The 26,712-nt window shown below is 36.3% G+C and overlaps 1 long non-coding RNA gene across 1 annotated transcript; it reads right to left on the minus strand.

The window, feature by feature from the left end:
* Positions 1 to 3,901: 3,901 nt before the first annotated feature.
* Positions 3,902 to 4,433, minus strand: LOC143551113 (uncharacterized). Its single transcript, XR_013138440.1, has 3 exons — positions 4,364 to 4,433; positions 4,097 to 4,230; positions 3,902 to 3,990 (listed from the first exon to the last, which is right to left on the minus strand). It is a non-coding gene; the product is annotated as an uncharacterized LOC143551113 (long non-coding RNA).
* Positions 4,434 to 26,712: the final 22,279 nt, after the last annotated feature.

Consider the following 26,712-nt stretch of genomic DNA (forward strand, 5'->3'; position numbering starts at 1 on the left):
CTGTGAGGTCCACACAAGAGTAATTAATTGTTTAATTTATTACTAACTCACTAGGCATTAATAATATTCATAAATGAACGTAAAACGGGTTGACCCGAAACACGACACGAATTTAAATGGGTCACAACACGACACGAATAAATATATGAGTTGGGTTAGGGTTGAAAAATCTCAACACACTAACCCGCCAACCCGAAACCCATCAACCCTCCAACCTGATACGATTGGCACCACTAACTCTAGTTAGTTTTTATGATATAGTGATACAGTGTAATTACGTTATATACGCAACTAACCTATTACTATGACACCCTTTTTCTCTTTACTTTGAATTGTTCGTATGGTAACTTCAATTGTACCACCGACACATTTCATATTGTCGTGTTTATTTTGATAATAACAATAAGCTTAATGTTAATTCTCAAGTTATTAATGACTATTAGAATGCGTGTAAAATTTAAAGTAGCCCGTGTACTTAAATAGATTGTTTTCTTTAAAAACCAAAACGCCTAATTTACATGCAGGAAAACATTTTCACATTAGAACAAGAAGATATCAAAATTTTTCACTAGTAAAATTGATTTATGTCAGAAACCAAATGTTTCAATCTAATGTGTTTTTGTTTATATGTAGGGTGGAACCAACTATCTATAGTTACCTACTTACGCTGTGTTCCCGAGTCTTATTAAAGAGAGGAAAGAAAAGGAATTGGTAGGAAATAAAATGATGTTTGTGTTTCTAAGTTTTTTTTAGAAAGGAAAGGAAGGGAATTAAATAAAATGTTGTGTTCCCTAAATTTATTAAATGAAAGAAAGGAATGGAATTGAAGAGAAAGAAAGAAGAAAACAAGAACAAACACTTTCTTTCCAAATTGGAAAGAATTAGAGTGAAAGGAAAGGAATATAAAAATAGAGAATATGTAGAAAAGAATGGAAAGGAAAGGAAAGGAAAAGTTTTCCTTTCTTTTCGTTTCTCTTCTCAGATGAACTCGGGAACACAGTGTTAAAGTTAGGGGTGTTCTTCGGGCTCGTTTTTCGGGTTTTGGGTTTTTCGAGTCAGGTTCTTCGGGTTTCAAAGTTTTAAATCTTACCCCAAAACCTAACCTAAATCTCTCACGGGTTTTTCGGGTTCAGGTAATTGGGGTTCGGGTTTTTTCGGGTTGGGTTAATCGGGTTTTGAGTATCCTAGAAAATGAAACAAAAAACAAAAATATTCAGAAAATTTCAATGCTAAAATTAAAACAACATATTTTTCTTTGCTCGTAACGCAAATAATCAAATAATGAACCAACACAACTTGATAAAGTCATAAAACAATTTAAAAGAAAAGTAAAACTAAATAACTAACTCGAGCCATAATAGTTGGAATGATAACAGTCGATTAGGATCAGATTCTGATAACTTTAGTGGCTAAAACTATGCTTATTATACCTAAAAATATATTTAATTTCAAAACTAAAAGTTTATTAGGGTTTTTCGGGTTGACCCAAAACTTATAAATCAAACCCGAGAACCAACCCGAATTACTTCGGTTCGGGTTCGGGTTAGTCTCTTCTCAGGTTTGGTTTTTTCGGGTCGGGCTAGTTTGGGTCCGGGTACGAATTTTTTCGATTTGGGTTTCGGGTAAAAGTGACAGCCCTAGTTAAAGTCATTAACGAGGGAATTTGTTTAATGCTCAATTTATTAATTTTCATTATAATAAACCAAATCTCAATATTCTGGGCAGGTAAAAAGTTGTTGGAAATTGAAATAAGGGTATGTTTGGTAATCTCTTAATGATTCCAGTAATAGCTTATCTATGAATCGGTAAGAGATAAGATGCGTTTGGTTGCACATCTTAATGGCTCATAGAGCCTCTTAATGATTAAATTACAGAAGCATGTTGAATGATACAAAGACTACCACTTAATAAGTTGGACTTCCTATTAATTCAGCACATGATTGTCAAATGGCTCTAAGTAGAATTAGTTATAACTATCTCATTTTGATCATCAATTTCTATGGTGTGAACACACATCCAAATTTCGGTTTTGGATTCGAAAATCCAAATGGGAATCTGAATTTAAAAAAAAAACTGTTATAAATTAATTTAAAAGATATATATATATAATAAATTTAAAACGGAATTAGCTCGGATATCTGAAATATCCGAGTTTCTATTTAAAATTATTCGAATATTTGAAATTTAAAAAAAAAAATAAAAAACATTTATCTGAATTCGAAAATTTCGGATATCTCATATCTTAGCAATAAAAAACTTAAAATTTAATAATTTATAAAAAACTTATCTTAGCATAAAAAAAATTATTGAGAATTTCAAGTTCGGTTTCATTTCTCTTTTTTTTTTCACATGCTTAAATATTAGACATGATAGTTTTAAATGAGTTTGCAGTACCCGAAAATAAAGTTTGGTAAAGTATATCATATCAACATAGATGATACTTTTGTATGTAATGTAGCGTATACATGATGAAAGATGATGAGAACTTAAAATCACGATATAATGAGAATATAAGCATAGAAACATGTGGCTAAAATGCAAGATGTAAATGTGACAAAATTAATACACAAAATGAAAGTTTTCGTACAGTAGTCCATACATTTGAAGTTGTAGAATATGCTAGATAAAAACGGTTATTTTTTGCACAAAATACAAGACATAAAAATGTAACTAAATTATATAAGGTAAAATTGATGGCATGAAGATTTTTAGTATAAATATGGAGTTAGTTATGATGAAACGAATTCCCTAACGTGAATTCAAAAAGTTTTCAATATCTGCATCTCTTGTATGTTAGCATGTTATGGCTCATTCCATACCAAAATTTAAATGAAACTCTTTAAAGGATTTAAATTTCTAAAATCGTGTAAAGTAAGTTCTCGAGTAAAGTTCCGTAAAGTAAGTTCTCAAATACAACATGAAATAATGTTTATGTCATCTCTCTATGCCCGGCTTTCACGCTCCACACCACATGCCTTATGATTTATGAAAAATGTAAAAGCACACTAGATAAAACGTAAACAATAATCGGGCACAATCAAAGCAGCTCCTTTCTCGTGGATAAAAACTGATCTACTTTCAAAAATCTGGATTGGATTTATTGGTGTAAATTTAATTTGGATAACCTGTATTTGTTTCCTTTGGTGTGTCTGTCCTTTTTTTTTCTTTTTAATATATGACTTTTTAAAAAAAAGACAAGACACTGTTTAAAACTTTTATCTTTCAATCCAATCCAAACACATAGTATATAACCTAGTTATCATCTACTTATTACACTTTCAAACAACAAAGCATTTGCAAGCATATTATGTCACACCATCTCCCAACAAAACATGTTCAAATTTCGTTATTTAACAAACATATAATCAGTTTCAAAATGAACTGCCTACACAATTCACTATTCCGCTATGTAATTTCCCACTTAATTTGTTAAGGCACTCCTATAAGATCCAACAATGACATATTCATAAGGTTTTAATTGTTCTTATAAAAGTAAGGTAGATTTAGCATCTCAAAGGGAAGTGTATGCATCTTCAACTCTTGAAGTTTGTGTGCTTTCAGTCAAGGATAAAATATGGGTCCGGTTGGTCAGCAAATGTCAAAGCCAGGTTCTGGCCAAACCGGGTCAGGTTGGAACCCCAAAAGTCAAGTTGGTTTGACTGGTTTGAAACCAGGTTTTAACCAGTTCGTGTCGGGTTTGACCGGGTTCTAACCAGTTTCAAAGTATACTTTTATGCTTTATAAAACTAACTCGAGGTACTTTTGGAAAACATAATTATCTTGCTCATAAAAAAACCACCTTTTAAAAGCATTTGTATAAGACAAATTCTAGTTGTCTATATTAAAAATGTATAAAAATGCGTATTCGATTAGTGTAGAGAATGAACTGTCGTGAGGATATATAACTGCAGCTTGAAACTCCTTGTTTCCTTCCATTACTGCTTCCAGTAAAGATATTTTATGCTTCATATCATCCACCTCAATTTGCTCCTACAGATTATAAACCAGTCCCAAAAATAGTTAACTTCACTCACATGGCTCATGATTTATATTTTATATACGCACACATATATCTACCACGGATTATATACGGTACCTCCTTAAGAAAGTTTTGCTCCAACAGAAATTCATGTTCCATCTTTTTAGTATCAGAGATTATTTGAGCCAGCTCATGTTCAAGATCCTTCTTTCTTTCTTCAACTTCTTTTGTGTTGCCATATTCAGTGTGCGCTTTGGTCATAAATGAAACAGAAAGGATATATGAATGATAATAGATAAGTGTGTTGTATACTCTATAGTGGATAATGTAAACGAGCCAATTGCTGGTAAAAGTGCATTATAAATCTTGGTTTAATTAACTGACCGTTTTGTGATACTGCTTTGCTACTAAATGCTTCATAACTAGCTGATGCTACCGACTGTTGAAACCTTCTGCAACATGTATATATGCATACTTATTCAAGGTCCATATGCTAAGACTCAGATAAGTAGCTTATCAAATACAACACACATTACCTACCTAATGGTTACATTCAGGCCAAACATCTTTACGATGAAATCCTTTCTGCATGAACAAACATGGCAAATGAAGAACTTTGTTCGTCTAACAAACAACTAAATTGTAACAAACAACACGATAAACCTACCTTAAAGCCACTTCTTCATTCTGAATGCAGGTTCAAGTAAATCAAAACACAAACGTTTATTAATGAACACGCAAATAAAGCAGAATCAAGCAGCAACAAAACGAGTATTTTCATATACCTTAAGTGCCTCCAAATCAGATCCAATGGCTGAAACTTCATCTTGAAGCAAGGATATCCGCCCCTGACGACATCCAAACACGACTAAAATTAAAGTTCTATAGGCTAAATCAACATGAATTCATGTAATCATCATTTACAACTAGCAGTGCAAACGAGCTGAGCCGAGCCCGAGCTCAACTAGGCTCGAGCTTGGCTTGTTTAACTTACACAGAGCTTGAGCTCTAGCTCGGCTCGTTTCGAGCTCTATTTTCAAAGCTCAAGCTTGGCTCATGAGTAGATTTTCAAGCTCGAGCTCGGCTCAAGCTCAACTCATTTACTATTTATCAATTATTTTCAATATAATTATAATTATTTAGTTACTTTATTTATTTTTTCATAACATTATATATATTAATTAATAATTATTAAATATATATTTTAAAAAACGTTTAGGTTCTCGAGCTGGCTCGAGCTCGATAAGTGAAGCTCGGGCTCGGGCTCGTTCATTAAGCGAGCTTACTTTTAGGCTAGAGCTCGAGCTCATGCTCGATTAAGCTCGTATCGATCGAGCTTTTTAACGAGCCGATCTCGAGTAGCTCGGCTCGTTTGTAGCGCTATGAATTACAGCATGCATATTATACAAACTAAAGTCATAGAAGGTGAAAACAAACCACTAGCGTTTGAATTGATGAATCATTCATAGCCAATTCAAGTTCGAAGCCTCTGAGATCCTGTTCAGTGCGTTCTTTCAAACGCTTAGCGTCTTCAAGCTTCGCATTCACAGATTCAAGTTCCGGTTCGAGTTGTTCGATTTGGCGCTTGAGGTTGACGACCCTACGCTCTAGCAGTTTGATTGAAAATGAATTGTGATCAGTGAATACGTAAACGATGTAAGAGATTGAATTTAGAATGAACACAGTGTATAACATAATATATATACCTCCTTGAGATTTTTCTGCAGAGGCGTCACGAATTAGGGCTACAAGCTCCATTTGCTCGCCATTCTCGTTTCCCGCTTGTAATTCAAAGAACACAGTGTATAACATAATATATATACCACTCCCGTAGACGCTCGTTTTAGTTAGAGGCCCACATACTGGTTTAAAATTGAATCAAAGCTGGTTTTTGTCCCCATTGTTAGGTCATGCGTAGCTACACGGCCGTATAGGCCTATACGAGCCGTATAGGCATATGGGTGTGGTGTATGAGGATCACATCCCATTAAAAACCGGTTTGGGTTGAAACCGTTTCAGTTTGGTCAACGAAAGTCAAACCCCGATTTGGGTTGAAACCGCTACGGTCTAGTCAACGAAAGTCAAACCCGGTTTATAATCGGTTTTGGTTCGAGTTGAAACCGGTTTCTTACCATGTTACGATCAGTTTCGGTTCGGGTTTTGACCGGTTGCTGCCTGGTTTTGGCTGGTTTCGGTTCGGTTAACCGGCTTGAAACCGGTTTTGGTGGAGAAAATTGCAAACTGGTTCCGAACCTATGGTTTCAATCGGTTTCAAACTGATTCGGTTTCAGTTCAATTTTCGGATCGGTTTGGGTTTTGACTGGTTTTGACTGGTTTTTGCCCGTTTTGGCCGGTTTCGGTTCAGTTAACCGGTTTGAAACCGGTTTGGTGGAGAAAATTGCAAACCGGTTCCGAACCTGCGGTTTCAATCAGTTTCAAACCAGTTTCTACATAAGCGGTTTCAAACTAGTTCGGTTTCAATTTGATTTTCGAATCGACTTGGTTAACCGGTTTATTTGCCCACTTCTAATTTTAGTGGGGTGAGTCATGGCAATAAATTAATCTTTAAAATTATAAAATATTAGGAACCCACTCTTTTAAAGTGAAAAAATAAAATTAAAGACGAAAACAAAACCTATATTTGTTGGCATGTTGCTAAATAATACTTATAGCACTATTATGTTATTGGTCACTTGATGTCACTCTTATTGTCAATCGGTCATTCTGTTATGTTTTCTTAGTTCCTTTTCTCTTCTTCTCGCATAACCTTCTTACTCTCTTACGAGCTACTCTTCTTTCTAGCGACACCGTCTTTCCTTCATATCAGCAGGGCCGGTCCATAGGGGGGGCTGGGTGGTCGACGGCCACAGGCCCAACACCCCGCTAGGCCCGATTTTTTTTTATAAATTATATGTATTTTATTGAAACAATATGTATATTTAGTATTTAAACTCAATTGCATAAACATTGGATTGGTCTAGTGGTAAAGAGGTATTACTCCCAACCAAAAGGTTATGGGTTCTAGTCTCATATGAGACATATTTAATCCTATTTTTTATATAAAAGTTTTTTGCACAATCTAAATTATAATCAATTAAGCCCATATCAAAATTAAATTGTTTAAACCCAACAAAATACTCTTTTTATTTAAGGCCCAAAAAAAATTTCGCCTTCGGCCCAAAATTTTTTAGCTTTCTCGGAGCCGGGCCTGCATATCAGTCCTATGCTTTTCACAAACGATTTGTTAGAGAAGGTCTAATGAACAAGATATAATATGTATCCTATGGTTATCTCGTTAATAGAGTTATAGAGGAACTAAAAATATAAATGTTCTTAACTAGCATAATTACCTAAGCGTTGCTGCGGGATTATAACATCTACAAAATCAAAATATATACAAACATTATCTCTAACAAAAATTCGAAAACGTATAATTAACATTGATGTTGTTTAAAACAAAAAAAAGCACCTTGCCGGTATCAAAATTAATTGTCTTATAAATGTAAAACTTGAAAGAAAATTATGTGAAGTATAGAAGATTTTTCATAACACTTAGCACTTGAAGTTATCAAAAATAGTAAACTTGCAATGGTTTGTTTATGAATCAATGTCTTTAGCACTTAAATTTTTCTTAGCCCCAATCCGGAAGCATTCTTGTTTTGGTTCAACTAAGAATAAATATTTAACCCATCATTTAACTTTCTTTGATCAATTGTGTGTTAGACTATTAATGAGCCCAATTTGCCAATCTTTTTCTATTCTATTCTTTGCCTCTTTAATAACATCTTTTATTTTCCTTCATTGTACAACTTCATATTAAAGCTGCTTTTTTATATACAATCACTCACTCTGTAAATGGGCCTAACATACCATAATGTTATATATCCATCATCAATTCTTTGGAATCTACATTCTGCATGCCCCTAATCTCATGATGTTTCATGAATCTTTAGACCTTTATTACCGTCTTCAACTTCCAACCATTGTTATTGCTTAAGGATCCACTTACTGCACGCCTTAAGACTGCTTCTTTTTATCTTTCAGCCCATAGTTTCTTGATGTTTCATGATCTATAAATAGTAAGTCCTTTATACTGAAATATAAAAACCCCCATTCCTCAAAAGAAAACTCAAAACTCATATCACATTATACACACACCATGTTGGATTTCAACCCAATTAATGTACCGATGTATTGGTAACCTTATCCAATAAAAGCAAAAGATGGGGTTGACCCGATTATAGTGGCTAATTTTATTATTTTTATCGTATGAAGTATGAACATCAAGAAATGCTTTAATTAAGACACCATCCGTAGCTTTAGTTACTTTTTAACATGCAATTAAAAATCTTTAATAATGTTCATGCATAAATCAAGTCATTGTAGGATGAGGGAAGCCGAAATGAAACATAATCCATTACCATCATTTATTTCATCAATGTATAAAATCAAAATATAAAAAACTTGCACATGAAGGTTTTCACGTTGGCAATGATAAAAATACCTTTTAAAATTTTTACTGCATGTTTTATAACCAAACTAATAATTTCATGAAAAGATTGCATTTACATAAACAGTAAAGATTGAAAAGATGACGAACTGTATTTATACCTTTCGGAAGCGAAACAGAAGTTAATTGTTGTTGTTGTTATGAGGTCGCCTGAAAAGAAAACGGCTGCCGGTTAACATTGGATATCGCTGAAATTGCGAAAATAACCCGAATCATAACAAACGATACATGTAAACCCGTGTTCTTAAACGCAGCACAAATGGGCTTTCGTCATGTTAATTCATATCCGTCATCTTGATTCTCTGAAACGTGTTCGAAATGTTGCGGAAGATTATTGGTGTTGCTATGGAATCCCCGGGAAAGAAAACGGTAACCGGAAGTAGACTGAAACAAATATATCTTCGTCTTGAAACATGTTCAAATATTCTGGAAGTTTATTGGTGTTGGATGGAGACGCGAGAAAACAAATCGTTGCCGGATCAAATTAAAAGATTGCCACTAAATCCATCACTGTTTGCACAAATTCTAAATGTAGTTGTTAGAATAGAATTTTGTCCTTCGTTATCTTCTATACATATATCGCAAGTTCTTAACATAACTTGGTGTGCTAAAATAAATAAAATGTTGTTTTTCTTCTCACATATATTTTTGTAAAATTGCCTACATCCATCATATAACATGTCATTTTAATGTTTGATATTAGATGGAAGGAAACAATATCATTTGAGAACATTCTTATATAACAAGTTTAAGATAGGTGATAAAGTTATCTTCTAACTTGAGTATAATAGAAAATGAGGGTGTTATTTATAATAATAATATGCTTACTCTTTTAACCAGGTGTTAATGTTATCAGGTTGATGATGAACCATAATCCACACATATTTAAAATTGTGCAACATATGTTATCTGAAGTGTTAACTAAGTTGACAAGTAGTAATCAAATTATAAACGTGTTAACTAGGTTGGTGGTTGTAAAATAAGTTAAACAAATAAAAAATAAAGAAAATTGAATTTTAATAATCCCAACTTAGTTTATTCCTACGAGTAGTTAAACTTAGTTTATTCCCACACGTATTTTACCACTAAAATATGGTTTATAATGAACATTTTATGATATTTTAAACTTATTTGAACGTGCTACAAAGATTACTTCATAAATCGAATATGTGAGATGCTAGAGTTGGACATTTTCACAGTTTCTTTTAAGATTGTCAGAAGAATCTTTACACCCCGATATATATACAATTAAAATGAAAACTAAAAGAAATCAAAACAACAATTTGTAGTAGCAGAATTGAAACTAAACAGTAAAATAATAGTTGTTTCCAACATAATGCACACCATGTATAGTAGAGGTGGGCAAATAAACCAAGTAACAGACCCGAAAATCAAACTGATTCCGAACCGATTTGAAATCGATTATATAGAAACCATAGGTTCGGAACCGATTTGTTATTTTCTCCACCAAAACCAGTTGCAAACCGGTTAACCGGACTAAAACCGGTCAAAACCCGAACCGAAACCGATCGTAACATGGTAAGAAACCGGTTTCAACCCGAACCAAAACCGGTAATAAACCGGTTTTGACTTTCGTTGACCAACCCAAACCGGTTTTGAAATTTAAACTGGTTTGTGCACCTCTAAATTGTATACCAAGCATATCTAAACATGAAAAGGAAAGACGAAGTAATTGCTACACTCTTCTTGAAAAGTTATCAAAAGCCAAAGAAAACACATCAAATCAAATAGAATCAACAAATTAAAAGTTTGATTTCAAATTTTCATCTAAAGTATAAACCAAAGGAACATGTAAATGGGTACATTACACCAAAAACAACCACCGTGTAATACCGGAGCTCCATCTAACTACCACCGTGACACCTCACACCGTTATGGTTTTCGAGAAAACCGCACCTCTACACACATTATCCGACCGGATCTTAACCTCGGACACCAAATATTGTTGCCGGAATCTTGAAATAAAAGCCTCCACTCTCTCGTTCAACTCATCATTCGACAACAAACCCGACGACGTCGTTTCATTATTATTATTATTATTATTTTCACCAACATCATTGTCATCGTTATCTTCTTCTTCACCTGCACAATAAGTTTCCTCTTTCACTTCACTAAAACTTAACACATTTACACCGCCGTCACCGCCGTCATCCGGCGGCTGTTTCTCGTCGGATTCTTGACCGGTACGAGGTTTAGGAACTGGGTCTGACTGGTTTCGAGGTGGGTGTGTGGAAGTGAAGAGGATAGCGATTAATAAGAGGTTGAGTGCAAGGAAGACCCACATGTGCCACTGCTTGAAAATGGAGACCACGACGGCGCGTTCAACGCACGCGATGAGTACCGCCGTGCCGGCGGCGAACCAGACGGCTTGTAGGTGGTCTTTTCGGGTGGTTTTGTGGTCTTCCATATGAACTGTGAGATGTGGTTTGGATTATTGGATTATTGTAGGTTTTATAGAAAGCATGAATTGGGGAATGAGAGTGTTGTTGAGTAATGATCACGTGAGGAGGCACGTGTTAAGGGGGCAACAAAACATTCTTCCCTTAGCCTTGTTTCTTTCATCATCCAAACTTCGTAAATAATTTGAAACCAAAGTAATTTGTTATTATGTATGTGAATATATATATGTTTTAACATGAGTGTGTGGCATGCATTTTGAGGGAGATAGGATAACTCACTTAGAAATATACGAATATGAGTAATATTTCTATCTCTAACCTTCTTAGTGAATGTCACCTTTGTCCAAGCTATATAAAAAAGGCGAAGTGGCGATAGAAACAGGAATCAACAAGAATGAGACACGTTTGCATCACTAGAAAAAGTGTCACGGTCCCTCTTAGATGATATCACGATGGTTCTTAAGAAGGCTAACATTGAATGTATAAGGAAAAACAATCATGATTTAAGTCTGATATCTATTTTACGCCAGATAAGTACCGGAACGTGGGGGACTTGAAGACATATAAACCTGAAAACAATGGACTTGACCTCAATGGATAGACTTGAACTGGGTTGTTACATGGTAGGTGTCAGTGAGCGAGACAAAAGGAATGATGCGAATCCACCTACGGGGGAAAAGATCAATCACGAATAAGAGACCATATTACGCGATAGTGGCGTGAAACCCTAATTCTCCATATATGACTCGATCACCATGGGGTAATGCACTCAGACTCTCATATTGGATCGCCATGATGTAATGTACTCTTACTCTCATTCATGCACACAAACACATGCACACGGGCACACACACATACACACTCATAGTTACTTCTCTTTGCATACTTTTTCGATCATCGTTTCAATTGCTTATTCTCATATCAGATGGTTGTCACAGGAAAAACCCATTTACAGTAACGATGCAAATGGTGTTTTTTGCTTTATAGTGATCACCAAGTCTACAATTAGTCCCACAAGTAAGTCAAAGGAGCCCAACTGTTAGAAGTAGTTATTGAACTATATTTGGGTCTCTGAATGAACCGAACGTCAATGAACCGTTTGGCGGAAAGTTCGTTTATGCTTGTTTTATTTAATAAATAAACGAACATTAACAAAAAGTTTGTGTTTGTTTGATTAAACGAATGAACATGAACACATGTTTCGTTTATTCATTTATGTTCGTATATGATCATTTATATATGTTCATTTATGTCTGTTCATTCATATATATTCATTTATGTTTATTTGTGTTCATTTAAGCATGTTCATAACGAACACGAACATGGTCATTTTTTAAACAAACAAACATGAACGCCAAATATTTGTTCGATTAAGTGTTCGTGTTCGTTCGGTTAGTTTACAGGCCTAACTATATTGTTTGGCAATTCCTTCTTCAAGTTGTATTTTTAACCATCAAATCATAATCAAATAAAAAAACACTAATCAAATCTAAAATGTAAAAAAGGTTGTAAAATGTACCAAGCGAGCAAACTACGCAAATTTGAAAACATAGAAAGACTTTATCCTTTACATTAAATTGTTAATCATCAAAACATAACGTTTTAAAAACCCATGAAATAATAATAATAATAATAATAATAATAATAATAATAATACACACGGTTACATAACCACGAGAATCACATAATACACTTGAACACAATGTTTTTTAAATATGCAAGTTAAAAACCTATTATATAATCACTTTATGTATCAAGTTATAACAAAATATATGAATTATAGAGATCCCACAAATCCACAATTACTTACAATCTAATTGTTGGATTATGAAAACTTGTGTTTTTAGGGAAGGTTAGCCTCGAGTACAGTGGTCCGGGAAATAGTATCCTGGATGGTCCAGGCTGAGGTGGGCCTGTGGTGCACCCACAAAGGGAGCATTGACGCAACACGCTTCTGATATCCAACAATGCTTGCAGCATGATGTTAACCACACTACCTTACTATGGTAAATACCCTGCTAACCTTTTTCCTCTTTCTTTTTTATTTCCCAAATTTACTTTCTTTTTTATTTCCCAAATGTACAAATATTTATTTGACTAATATTTTTATAAAAATATGTCATTTAGCTATCTTCAATGCTAAGTATGCCCTTAGATGCCCTAACCCGGCCCGGCCGGTCCTACCAGAACACCGGGTCGGGTAAGAGTATTTGGCCGTTTTCTAAAAACTCGGCCGGGTTTTGCGGGTGGCCGTTGGCCCGAACCCGGTGACCCGGCGGGGGAACCGGTAAAAACTATTTTTTTTTCACTAAATCCAAAATGAAATGTACATATCGAGATTCAAACTTGGGTCATTTCCGACATAGAAGCTTTGATAATTATCACATTAGCCGACTTACTAAACTTCATTGATATCGTTATTGATCAAAGATAAATGATATATAATTAAAAAACAATGTATAAAACATAAACAAACATTAAAGTTTGTTATTATTATTATTATTATTTGTGGTTATTATTATTTTTTATATGTATATGAATTTTATATATAAATATATATTTAAATTATTTATGACGTAATCCGGGTCAAACATCGGTCCGCCCTCCCGGGTCGGTCCGACCTTTGACCCGGTAAGGGGTCCGGGTCTGAAAACATTGCTCTTAATTGTCACGTCATCTGTCACATAATATTCTCAATTTCTCACAAATCTCAATTTCATCTCTAACCGTATAAATATCCTTACTCCATTTAATTCTCACCTTATCACCTACCTATTACACATAATATATATATATATATATATATATTATAACTTTGGAACCACTTTTTCATAAGAGAACATGCCTTGTGTAAGGGCATTTATCCTAAGGGGAGTGGGGGTGGTCCGTTATAGGGGCTGAGCACGCGTGATGGCATCACGAACACCGCCGCCAGTCCTCCCATCACGCGTGATGAGGGGCCGCCCGTGATGGCCATCATGCAACTCAATTCGACCGTTGGAAGCTTGTTACCGTTGAAGGCAATATAAAAAAAAAACTTAATTAACCTATATAAATATAATCAAATCCATCTTCAAATCCAACTCAAATCTAACTCAAATCCTCTACTACAAACAACATTCTAACATCACACAAATGGAGGGTTCAAAGAAACGTGGCTCGGTTCAAAGAAAACCCAATCCCGACCAAAGGTTCGACAAAATCTTGGCGAGCCGGCGAGATTCCGATTACAAGATGAACCCGACACAACCCAACCATTCCAACCACAAGCGTTCCAAAACCAACCATTTCAATCTCAAACATTTAATTCACTGTTTTCATCGACACCGTATCAAAACCAACCGTTTATTCCACCTTTTTCTAGCCAAATATTTCAAAATAATCCTTTTGAAACGTTTCAATCTCAACCATCACAAACGTCCGTCGATCCTTTAGAGGATAACAATGTTATACATCAATTTGCACGTGCTTTTCGTGATGAAGACGACGATGTGGATGAAGACGACGATGAAGATGAACCCGCGGAGGAGCCCGCTGAGGAGGATGCCATCGTCCGTAGACCTTGGTCGTCCGCGGAGGAGGTCGCCTTGACCAAGGCTTATTTACACGCCTCCGAAACAAAAAAACACGGAAACCAACATAAACGAGATATGTTATGGAGACGTGTTATTGCACATTTCGAAAAACTTCCCGGTGCAACCGATCGAAACATGGATAAAATGACTTCCAAGTGGGGAGATTTGAATAGAAAAATGTCAAAATTTAATGCTTGCGTCATCCAATTGGTAATTATTTTTTTAAATTTATTAGTTAAACTTTTTTTTATAATTTATTACTTTATTTTTACAATTTTGATATATATATATATATATATATATATATTTTTCGAAATGTTTTGTAGAGCCGAGGTCCACAAAGCGGAGCGAGCGAAGCGACTATAATAAAGAACGCCTTGAGCAATTATACCAAGATTTTCTGATATAAATCTTTTCCCCACTTGGATGTGTGGGAGATTGCGAGACACCACCTGAAGTGGGAACCGGTTCCCATGGTCGACATGGACGGACTGACGGCTCCAAGGAAAAAATGATCTTCTTCAAAAAGATCAAAAACTTCCGATTCCGAGAACTACACAACGTCTACCGACGGCTTGTCAAGCAACACGCCTAACATGAACTTGAACGATCAACCCGGAGACGATCCCGACGAAGACACACCCACACCCACACGGGCGCATCACAAGAAAAGTGGGGAATCGTCAAGATTAGGAAAGGAAACGGCGGCCGAGGACTTCAACGAATACAAGTCGGCTAAATTGGCGGAAATGGTCGAGACGAAGGAGCGAAAGCAACTAGCTCTTGCTTCAAAATTAAAACGTGACGAGGCGTATATCAACCATTTGAATGAAAACCAAAAAAACGCCGATTTAACATTCATCGTACAACCGCACGAACATCTTAACGAACCCTTTAGATCGATCCTACTTCAACGCAAACGCGAGCCATGCGAGAAGTGGGGTTGGGAAGCGCCGTAGGTTTTTTTTTTGTCAGTTTTTTTAATTTATTTAACTTTGTAATATTTATTTAATCTTGTTTTATATTTTATTTAATTTAACATTGTTTTAGTATTTATTGTAAAAAAAATAAAAAAATAAAAAAAAATTCCATCACACCACCACCTCTACCAAAATTCCATTTGATGGAAAGTGGTGAGGTGAGGTGGCACACTGTGATTGGTGAGAGCAAGTGATGGTTTTTAAACCACCCCCACCCCCCCAAGGGCACATACAGGAAACGCCGAACTTTTAGTAAATTGTTCGTGAAGTATTTGACAGGAAGTTAATTTCTTTATATGAAGGACGAACAAATATGAACAGATAAAAAAAAGTATATAAAGGTATCAAAAACTGAGAAAATGAGTCAATAGCTGGCTCGCAATATGGCTCAAGTTAGAGGCTAGTCAAATATGAGCTATGTTTTTTTCTCGGTTGGAAATATCAAGTCGAGTGGACTTGACATACCATTATATTGTTGGCTAGAAGCCTAGAACGCTAGTTGATGCTCACTCAACTTCTCAACTCGAATAATATTTTGAAATATGACAACTCAAACTTTGCAGTTTCTTTTAAATAGTTTTATTTCAAACTTAGCATTCATTGTCTTCTGAGTTTACAGTTTGTACCACACTTGTTCTTTTGCATTATGATATCATTATCAAGTATGACAGTAGAACAGGGGATAGGCTTGCTACATTAACAATACAATATTTAAATAGTTTTTAAGTAGGAAAATTCTCAAAGTATTTTTAAAAACAAGTTTCGAGTTTCATGTAGCATTTGTAAAGAATTCTAAAAAGAGGTATTTTAAACTAGTCGTGAGGGATTCTTGGTGTCAACGAGTAGTTTACAAAACTAATCGACTATTTTAGGCTAAGAAAAATTCATGAACGAGTATTTTGACGCCATAAACTTGTCAAGACGACTAGTTTAGGTAAAAAATAGTCTGGACGAGTTTTTATGAGTTTTTTTTTATTTTTCTTAATATTATAGGAATTTCAATGTTATATTAATTTTACTCATAATTAGTTTTTCTTTTATAACTTTTAAAATATAAAGTTTTACTAAAATCCAAATACACTATTGAGACGTGTTTTTTTTATCTACGTGCCGACATAAGATTTATTCAAAATCGAGCGGGTAAAAAAACCTCGATATAAATTTGACTGGCTCATAAAGATTAAATTAGACTGCACATAAAGATTAAAAAACCTCGATCAATTTGACCAACTCGTAAAAAAACCATATGGACGAAAACCGTAGTTTATTCTAAAGATTAAATAAGACTGCACATATTAGATTTGTGAGTGGCTGGGACTCGAACAAGGTGACCACGTGCAGGCAGCTCCAACCAATGAGGGTTCGACTCGTAATTGAAGAAAACCAGCGGAAGCGGTGTCGTTTACTTTGGCTTGTATGCGCGTAAATATGATATATAATACCTCCAAATGGGATTCCCGAATTGATAGAAGTATTAGGTGTTAATATGTCCGTCATTGTTCTATCAAGAGCTTCAAATGCATGTTTTTGTATCATTGGGGCTTCATCCCATATAATCAATTTCGTTTCCTTTAGTAAATGCGCATCATCACTTCCTGGTTTTATGCTGCAAGTTGAGTCCTCGTTAAGATTTATAGGAATATGAAATCTCGAGTGTGCTGTTCTACCTCCTGACAACAGCAATGATGTAATACCACTTGAAGCAACATTCAATACAATTTGACCTTTAGATCGTATTGCCATAGATAATGTCTTTCACAAAAATGTCTTTCCTGTTCCACCATAGTCGTAAAGAAAAAATACACCTCCTTTTTTAGTGTGACATTTGAGCCAAAACAAGGTACACCTCAGTACGTATTTACCGATTAAGCAAATAAACGCTTTTTGCGTAACAAACGAACGATTAACCGAACGGGTCGGGTTATGACCCAGATATTCCAGGGGGCCGTCTATAAGTGATATACGTTTAATACAAGCTAAAATATTAGTAATATGGCCTTAGTTTGATAGCAAACAAGTTAAACGAAAACATGCTCGTTTAACTACCCGCTATAGATTTAAACGCGAAATATAGTTACAAACCAAGCATTGTATCATCCGTTAAGCCGAAAAAGGCTTACCAAACACTTATTTGAAATGTTTTAACCGATCCGTGAAAATATTTTTGATTTTTACAAACATATAGTATGTTTTTATAATTTTACTCAAAACTAGCCGAAAAACACTCGTTTTCGCACTGTTTAACGCACCCGATAAGTTTTTCGCGCCAAAAACCGAACCCGAACTAAATTTGGACTGGGATTTTCATATTTGGGCTTGAAAAATCAGAAAATTGGGCCAAAATGGGCCCATGAAGCTTCCGATCGACCAGCCACCCCACCCCCTATTTTTTTTATAAAACTTGTTATGTAAGCTTGTTTATTCGTTTCATTTGATAAAAATTGAGGTCCAAGCAGCTGCAAGTCATTTTTTCCAGAAACTCTCCAAAACCCTAAGGTAACAACTTAAATAAGCTACTTTTACACTTGTTTAACATTAATTAATACCAAATAAACATAGTTTGATTGCCAAAAATCATTCCTAACCGTGTAAAAATCCTAAAAATGGTCCATAAACATATTTTGATCATACACATGGTAAGGAACCTGGTTTGATAGTTTTTTTTGGCCATAAACACGGATTAAAGGGCTGAAACGGCATTCTTACGGTTCAAAAGTTCGTTTTTGTGCACTAGCCGAAACCCTAAGTTAAGGGCTGTTATGTTGATGAAAAATTGCTTGGTTTGTGATATAGGACCTGTACCTAGCCTACATAGGAGCACAAGAGCTTGAAAAGTTAATTAGAAAGGCGGAAATGAACCATAAGGTAATGCCGAAACACTCGCTTACGGGCTGTTTAGGTTAAGGTTGTGATATGCATATTATTAGGTCTTGAAATTTCAGGGACATTAGGGACCATGTCAATGAGTCCCTGTTCAAATTTGGTAATTTTTCGACCATCCGAGAATATTTGGCGAATTTATTATCGAATTGGGACGTTTATTTGGGAAAAATAGCTAAAATACTTAAAAAATTATGAAATTTTTCTGGGAACTCAGATTTGATGTATTTTGATCACATATGAATTTTGGGATCATTTGAATAAGTATAAAGGTGTTTTGTGTATATGCGTTCGTGTGAATTTTTATAGCCGAATTTGGGCCGAAAAGAATATCGCACGAGCTTTTTACATTCTGGAATTGATAAAAGTTGTTTTGGGATATAATTTGAGTATTCAGGAACTTTTTTGGAATTTTTGGAAATTATCTGGGATAAACGGACGATTTTCAGGCGAAATATAGCTGATAAAATGAATTTTTATAAATTAATAAATCAGTAAATAATTACAGAAATATTTTTATAAAAATCTAAATATTTTAATTGATAAGTGTCTAAATTTTCATAATTTAATGATTAACGGTTAATTAATTATGCTAATTTAAAGATTAAACAAATTCAGTTTTTATAAAAACCGGCAAGTTCGCGACTAACGAACCTGCTGGAATATCAAAACACCAAGAGTGATCAAAAATCATATTTTTGGATTAATTAAGTAAAAACGAACTTTTCTATGAGAAACTGGACAATCCGGGTGGATTGTGCGCGTTTCTTCTTAAACCAAACTGAATAAACGGAAACGGGCCCCGTGGCTAATCCGGGACCCCAGTATGTGATCCTTCTTTATAACTTAATCATTTTATTAACCAATACATTTACCCAAGCTTATTTTCCCATGACTTTTTTCTGAACGCGTAAACGAATAACTTGGCCCAGCTGGGAAAACGGGAATCTGAGCCAAGTTCGGTTTTAAGTATTAGACATTGAACAACATCACAACCTAAGCCTATTGCCACTTTCTGGGCGTTCCAGGTATACCCAGATTAGTTATACAGCCCAGTTTAGTATTGAGATTATAATAATATTAAAATATAAATATTATTATAATATTGATTATAGGAAACCGAGATTGCAAGTTATACAAACCTCGAACCGACGTGCTACTGATTATCTACTAAACAGTGAGTTTCATGACCCCACTTCTAAACTGTTTTACGAACGTTTGGGGTGAAAAGCATGTTTGATTACATATACATATCTGAAACATGTATTGATGTGAATTATCTAAGTGCTAACACACGAAAGTCCCCACGATCATAGTGATTAACTTCGAGCCAGTGGCTTGTGAATAGTACTGTTGGTTTGACAAACCCAAAAGGAATCGGCTTGGTTTCCGTGTCACATAGCGTCGTTTGCACATGACCATATTCACATATACAGGCTATGTAGTGTTAGACATAGCTACTCGGGGCATGTTGTGGGCGGAAAAGGGCCACAGTGGTTGATTGAGCGTGGGAAATGGATGCACGCAGCACATACAGTCAAGGCTTCACTGTAGCTTAGCATAATTACATCATTTACATACATACATACTTATTTCATGATTACAAGTCTTAACTTGTGAATACTCATAACTGTTTTCTTGAAACTCGTGAAACTCACCAACTCTAGTAGTTGACCCGTTTTAAACTGCTTTTCAGGTGTACCTAAATCGGAATGATTTGGTAATCTGTTACTTGCCCAAGGTGTATGGTTGATGCTGTGTGAATAGAAGCAAGGGTGTTAGTAGTAAGATCGTATAGTTAACGAACTTGTTTTGTTTGTATCGCTTAGACTGTAAAATAATGATAGAACGATGAATTGTAATATATTGTAAATTAGTTTGTGATGTTTCTTTATAAACAATGTGTTGATACCAGAGGTGTCTGTTACATTCCCGTTTTACTCTTCCGCATTGTGCTAGTCGGGGTGTGACAGAAGTTGGTATCAGAGCCATTGGTTATAAAGGATTAGGTTATCCCTTAGGGTACCTAAAATATAACCATAGGCTTGATTAACTCTGGGAAAATAATTAAATTATAAATTAATATTATATTCTGATGGATGCCGGGATGAACTTGTAGGGCAAGCGAGTTATTGTGGTCCGGAACATAATAACAGACTTGCTTGTACGAGGGAATTCGGGGAGAAGTCGCGGAACGTGTGGTTAGGTAAAAGTGGCAACATATGTGTATAAAAGGTAATGGGTAAGTATATATATATGTAACACCCATACGTGCTTGTTTGGAACAAAGTGTATGAATACGTGTACGTACGATACTGTTGATGACGGTAAATTTTATTATGAATATTATATTCATTTATATTCAGTATTGATTTTAATAATAATTAAAATTAAAATTTTAATAAAACTACTATTATATTCTAATATAATTAATATTAAATTTGGCTTAATTAATTAATCTCCTCGACAATAGTTAGCGATAGCAATAGATATTATTCTTATAACTAACCTTTATGCAGAGTCATGTCAAGGAATAACGACTACGTACCGGAAGAAAAACCGGTAATCTCTGTTGAGGAGGATCCAGAGGAAGAATCAGAGGAGGATCCAGAAGAGTAGGACCCAGAAGAGGAACCGGAGGAGGAGGAGGAAGAGGTTGAAGAAGTTATTTGTAGAGAGCTACCTAGAAATGTGCCTGACCTGTCCGGCTACAGATGTGATAGTTATCCACCCAGGTCACCACGCAGAGATCAAAACGAAGTTAACAGTCAGTACCATTCACCTGCTAGAGTAGCCAGATCACCTACTACACCTATTCACCTGTCCCCGACGACTTCAGCTACTGCACGAGTCCGACAGACTGCTCGAATTCGGGTAACCCCGATTGACCCTACCTCAATTCCATTTAGATCTACCCACTATCGGGGAGGACCTTCACGTCCTAGGGCAGATACTTCATCTTCCCGTTCGTTGAGTATACCTACTCATCGCCCTGACCTCCCAAACGCAGGAAACAACTCTTGGATGGCTGTCCTAACTGACCGTGTCATAGACCACTCGATAGCCATATCTAACATTAACCAGGAAAGGAGGGACGTGACCCAGTGCTTATCGACGTTACATCAAATAGTACTGAACTTGCAGCAGTCAGATGCCTACCACCGTTGGTGTTTGGATAGGGTGACAGTTCGACTATGGAACTGTTACTGGATGATCACGGTGTTGTTGTTTTTATGTTTGTGGTTAGTCTATCGTTTGTACGGATAAATGCAAGATGTTACAGATATGTGTACATGATCTTTTGATACTCCATGTATGTATATAGTAGTATGTTATGTTAACATGGGGCACAGTTTTGTACATTATTACAAGCACTGACCCTTATAGGGTTAAGTCTAGCAGTCACTTAGTGACAGATTTTGATATATACATGCAAGCACTGGCCTTTATCAGGCTAAGTCTATGTACTTGTTGGTGCATTATGCCAGTAGTTCATTTGTCTCGAGTTTATCGTGTCTGTAATCATTATGATGTTTGGTTTGTCGTGATAAACTAGTTAGTTTTGTTTTGGTTTTGGCGAACTTAGGTTCTGGCGAAGTTAGGGACAACTTCGCCTAGGGTGTTAGGCAAAGTTGTCGTGATATATTAACTTAACCTCCGCCGTCAGTTGGTAAGGTTTTGGGGTTGTTCGTTTTGTAAGCGGTAGCAGGTTCTTGGTGCTACGTGTCTTCATATCTAATAGAAAAGTAAACTTTGTCTTACGTGTTACGTGTTCCTTTACGTGTCTCTCGTCTAAACACTCGTATCGTATACGTAGGGGATTCCGCACCCTCGTGTTACGAGATAATCCTGTGTTGATCCGGCTGGGAACCTACAATTGGTATCAGAGCGTTTGCTCGTGATTGTGTGGTTCGGGATTATCACACTTGTGTTAAACGAACTCCGCTAGACTTTTCGCGGAATCGTTTCACGTAAAACACATTTCGTTCAGTCCATTCCTACATTACATTGTCCCTGTCGCACTCCATACTATCTTTTAATCATTCAAAACAAGAAAAGCACTGCTCAAAATCAGATCTCGCATCCTGCGAAGTTGCCGTCACCTGAAGTTAGGGTTTCAGCGAAGTTATAACTGGCGAAGTTGTACGTTGGTGAAGTTAATTGGCGAAGTTATACTTTGGCGAAGTTATTCTTTGGCGAAGTTAGTCTTGGCGAAGTTAGTGTTTGGCGAAGTTATTCTTTGGTGAAGTTGTGCATTGGCGAAGTTACTTGGTGAAGTTATTTGGTGAAGTTGAGCATTGGCGAAGTTGTAATCTGGTGAAGTTGTTCTTTGGCGAAGTTATTCCTTGGTGAAGTTATACTTTCTTCGTCTTCACGAAATACCGTTTCATTTGGTTCCAGCTCCTGTTTCGGTTTAAAAATGACGTCAATAAACATCACTGAACTGGTTAAAATGGAAGTTGAAGCTGGGTCAGCGACTAAAGCTACAAAGTTACTTAATGGCACTGATTTTGTTGCGTGGAAAGACAGATTTGAGCAGTATGTGAAATATCAAGATGCAAAGATGTGGGTATGCATTCAGGATGGTTATATCCCTCCAACAACGGAGTTTGAAGGACGTGAGCAACTGAAAAAATATAATAAGATGGAGGACGATGAGAAGAAGATGTACGAGGCAGAAAGTAAGGCACTAGCTGCAATCACCATGGCACTACCTCAGGAAATTCTTCATACTTTCCGAAAGTACAAGACGGCTAGAGAATTGTGGGAAGCATTGGAGAGTCGCTATGAAGGTAACGTTGGAATTCGAAACTCCAAGATAAAGTTACTAAAAACTCAGTTCTTGGTATTCAAGTATTTTAAGAATGAATCGCTTGATGACATCATTACAAGATACTATCACTTGATGACCGAATTGGACAACTACTCCATAAGGTATTCTGAGAGTGAGATTGTGGAAAAACTTCTTGATGCTCTTCCATCTAGATGGGAGATGTACACAGTTCTGATGAAAGAAGATAAAGAATTTGATAGTTTTGATTTAGAGAAGGTGGTTAACAAGTTACGTAATTATGAGCTTAACATGTTACGAAAATAGACGCCTACTGATCAGGTTCAGGATCCGGGAATGGATGGTGCAAAAGGCTCTGCAAACTCAAGCTCTAAAACAGATTCGACCGCCTATTACTCAGGCGGGGAACCAAATTCTACGCAAGATGGTCATGTGATGATGAATATGGATGGAGATATATGCTTTGTAGCAAGTGGAAGTGGTTCTTCAAAATCTCAATCTTCAGTCAGTAATTCTTCTGCTAGTGCTTCAAATGTAAATTACTCAAAGATGCCTATGAGTGTAAAATCTACTGAACAACAATTTGCCCTTTATGCCTCTTTCATTGCGTCTTATGAAAATTACATCAAGGGAAACATAGTTGACCCTGCAACCTTGGATGAGGACTATGATCAGATAGATGCTGATGACATGGAAGAAATGGATCTACAGTGGCAAATGGCGATGATAGTAAGAAGGGTAAAACGGTTTATGAAGAAGACTGGACGAAAATTCGTGGGAGAGAGACCGGGATTTGACAAGTCAAAGGTTCGTTGCTACAACTGTCAACAGAATGGACACTTTGCGAGAGAGTGCCCAAATGATATAGTTGAACGGGGTCAGAACAGGCCTACTCAGCAGAATGGGAATGGAAGTGAAATAAAAGCCATGGTTTCTCAATAGAATGGTGGATATAATTGGAACATCAAAGTTGAGGAGGTGATTGAGCAAGCCCATCTGGTGAATATCGTGAGTGAAAGAAGTGACAAGGAACCAGTGGAGGATCAAGCATACATGGCAGAAGTGAATGATCAGCTCTCAGAGGTATGTCTGAGCCTCATTGTGAACAATGTGAAAAACTGTCTGATCAATTAACTGCTTTAACTGATCAGTATGTAAGTTTGGAAAAAGAATTAAAAATTATAAAAGAAGAACATCATTACTCTAAACAAAGGGAAAACAGTTACTCAGTCAAAATTAATGCTGGTGAAAAAGATATACGATGCCTTAAGGCAACATTAGCTGAGAAAATCCAAGCAATCGATCTAAGTTATGAAGTTGTGTAAGAAAAAAACCAAACTTATTGCTGAAAAGGACAAACAGATAGCTGATTATCAAGTGAAAGTGGTGGAACTAAACAGAAAACTTGAACAGTTTAGGAATTCTTCAATGATGCTTAATCATGTCCTAAGTGTTCAACGTTCTCCTAACGATAAAGGAGGAATTGGATACAATGAAGTTCCATCACCTTTTAACAATAACTACACTTATAATCCTTGTAATCAGCCACCTGTCTTTGTTAAACCTGATCAGACAGTAACGGGAAATGTCAGCTCCATCGACTCACCCGTTAGAGTTCAATCAAGCAACACCAACGTTAAATTGAGCAGTCATGAGAACCTCAATGAAGATGTTAATGAATCGGTTCAGACAGAATCGTCAGTTGTGGATCAAGACTCCACGCATAAGGAGTCTGTGAACATTCGCAAAGTGGATGATGAAGTTGTGTTACTCAGAAGGGGGGAGAGTGATACTTTTAGCAAAACGAAATCTTCTTTAAACCCATTCGTTCCCCCTTATGTGAAACAAACTGTCAGTGAAGTAACTTCATCCTCTGCTACAACTTCTGAAAAGAATGTTCGGATAGACACAGATTGTCCAAAGAAAGTTAATTGATCGAACAAAAGCTGTTTTCGATGTAACAAGGTAGGTCACTTTGTCAGCAACTGTCCGCTGAAGAGGAAGAAATCTAAAAATTTGAGGCCAACCAAAGCTGAAAATGGAACGAACACTAATACTGGTACGGGTAAAAATTCTAATGTATCCAACTTTAATCGTTGGACAAATTTAAGATTTCAAAGAAACCAACCTCGTTTTTTCCCAGTTAATCATAGAATGGGTAACTTCGAATCCATTAACGCTAGAAAATCAAGGATGTATGGATGGCCTCATAATCAGTTTTCTAGAAATCTTCCATTCAAATCAAATGAAAACTTCCCTCAAGGGAACTTTGGGCAACCAAGGAGTTGGATGCCGTTTGACAGGTTTGACCAACCCAAGACCAAAAGGGCTTGGGTCCCCCGCTTTTAATTCGTTCCTTTAACTATGCAGGAACAGTTGAACAGGGCTGTGAACAACATGTGGGTTGTCGACAGTGGCTGTTCCCGGCACATGACTGGTAACAAGAATTTGTTACGTGATTTGAAAGCTGTACAAGGTGGAAGAGTTAGTTTTGCAGGAGAAAGTGGAGGAAGAATTTATGGAGTCGGTACTGTTACTAATGGGAAAATCAAGTAGGAGAAGGTTAATTTTGTGGAAGAGTTAAAGCACAATCTTCTGAGCGTCTCTCAGATCTGTGACAAAGACTACACTGTGCACTTTACAAAGGATGAAGCACGAGTGCTTCATCCTGGTTTCAAGATTCCTGAAACCTGGGTTGTGATGAAAGCTCAAAGAGAGAAGAATACATACGTGATGGACATGAGGTCCACCAAGATGGAGACGGAAGACTCATGTCTCTTGTCAAGAGCAACAGAATCTGAGTCGGAATTGTGGCACCATAGGATGGGTCATATCCATCTACGTAAGATGAACTACATAGTCAAGAATGAGCTGGTACTTGGGGTTCCATTAAAGAATTTCAACTTTGATGACCAGTGTCTGTCGGGCAAGAAAGGAAAGCAACACAAGAAATCACATCACTCCAAATTGGTTAACTCAATTGCCACAGCTTTGGATTTGCTTCACATGGATCTGTTTGGTCCTATCAATGTTAAAAGACTGGGTGGAACATCTTATTACTTGGTGGTGACTGATGGACATGAGGTCCACCAAGATGGAGACGAAAGACTCATGTCTCTTGTCAAAAGCAACAGAATCTGAGTCGGAATTGTGGCACCGTAGGATGGGTCATATCCATCTACGTAAGATGAACTACATAGTCAAGAATGAGCTGGTACTTGGGGTTCCATTAAAGAATTTCAACTTTGATGACCAGTGTCTGGCGTGCAAGAAAGGAAAGCAGCACAAGAAATCACATCACTCCAAATTGGTTAACTCAATTGCACAGCTTTGGATTTGCTTCACATGGATCTGTTTGGTCCTATCAATGTTAAAAGACTGGGTGGAACATCTTATTGCTTGGTGGTGACTGATGACTACTCATGTTACTCATGGGTTTATTTTCTGAAAGCTAAAGACGAAACCATGCAGTTGGTAATTAACTTGATTACCAAAGTGGAAAATATTGTTGGGGGGAAAGTCAAGTTCATCAGAAGCGATAACAGAACAGAGTTCAAGAACTATCAAATGGAGATG

Source organism: Bidens hawaiensis, unplaced genomic scaffold (assembly GCF_021521415.1).
Source record: "Bidens hawaiensis isolate Kalapana, Puna unplaced genomic scaffold, B.hawaiensis_p1.1 tig00016268_1, whole genome shotgun sequence".
NCBI lineage: Eukaryota > Viridiplantae > Streptophyta > Magnoliopsida > Asterales > Asteraceae > Bidens > Bidens hawaiensis.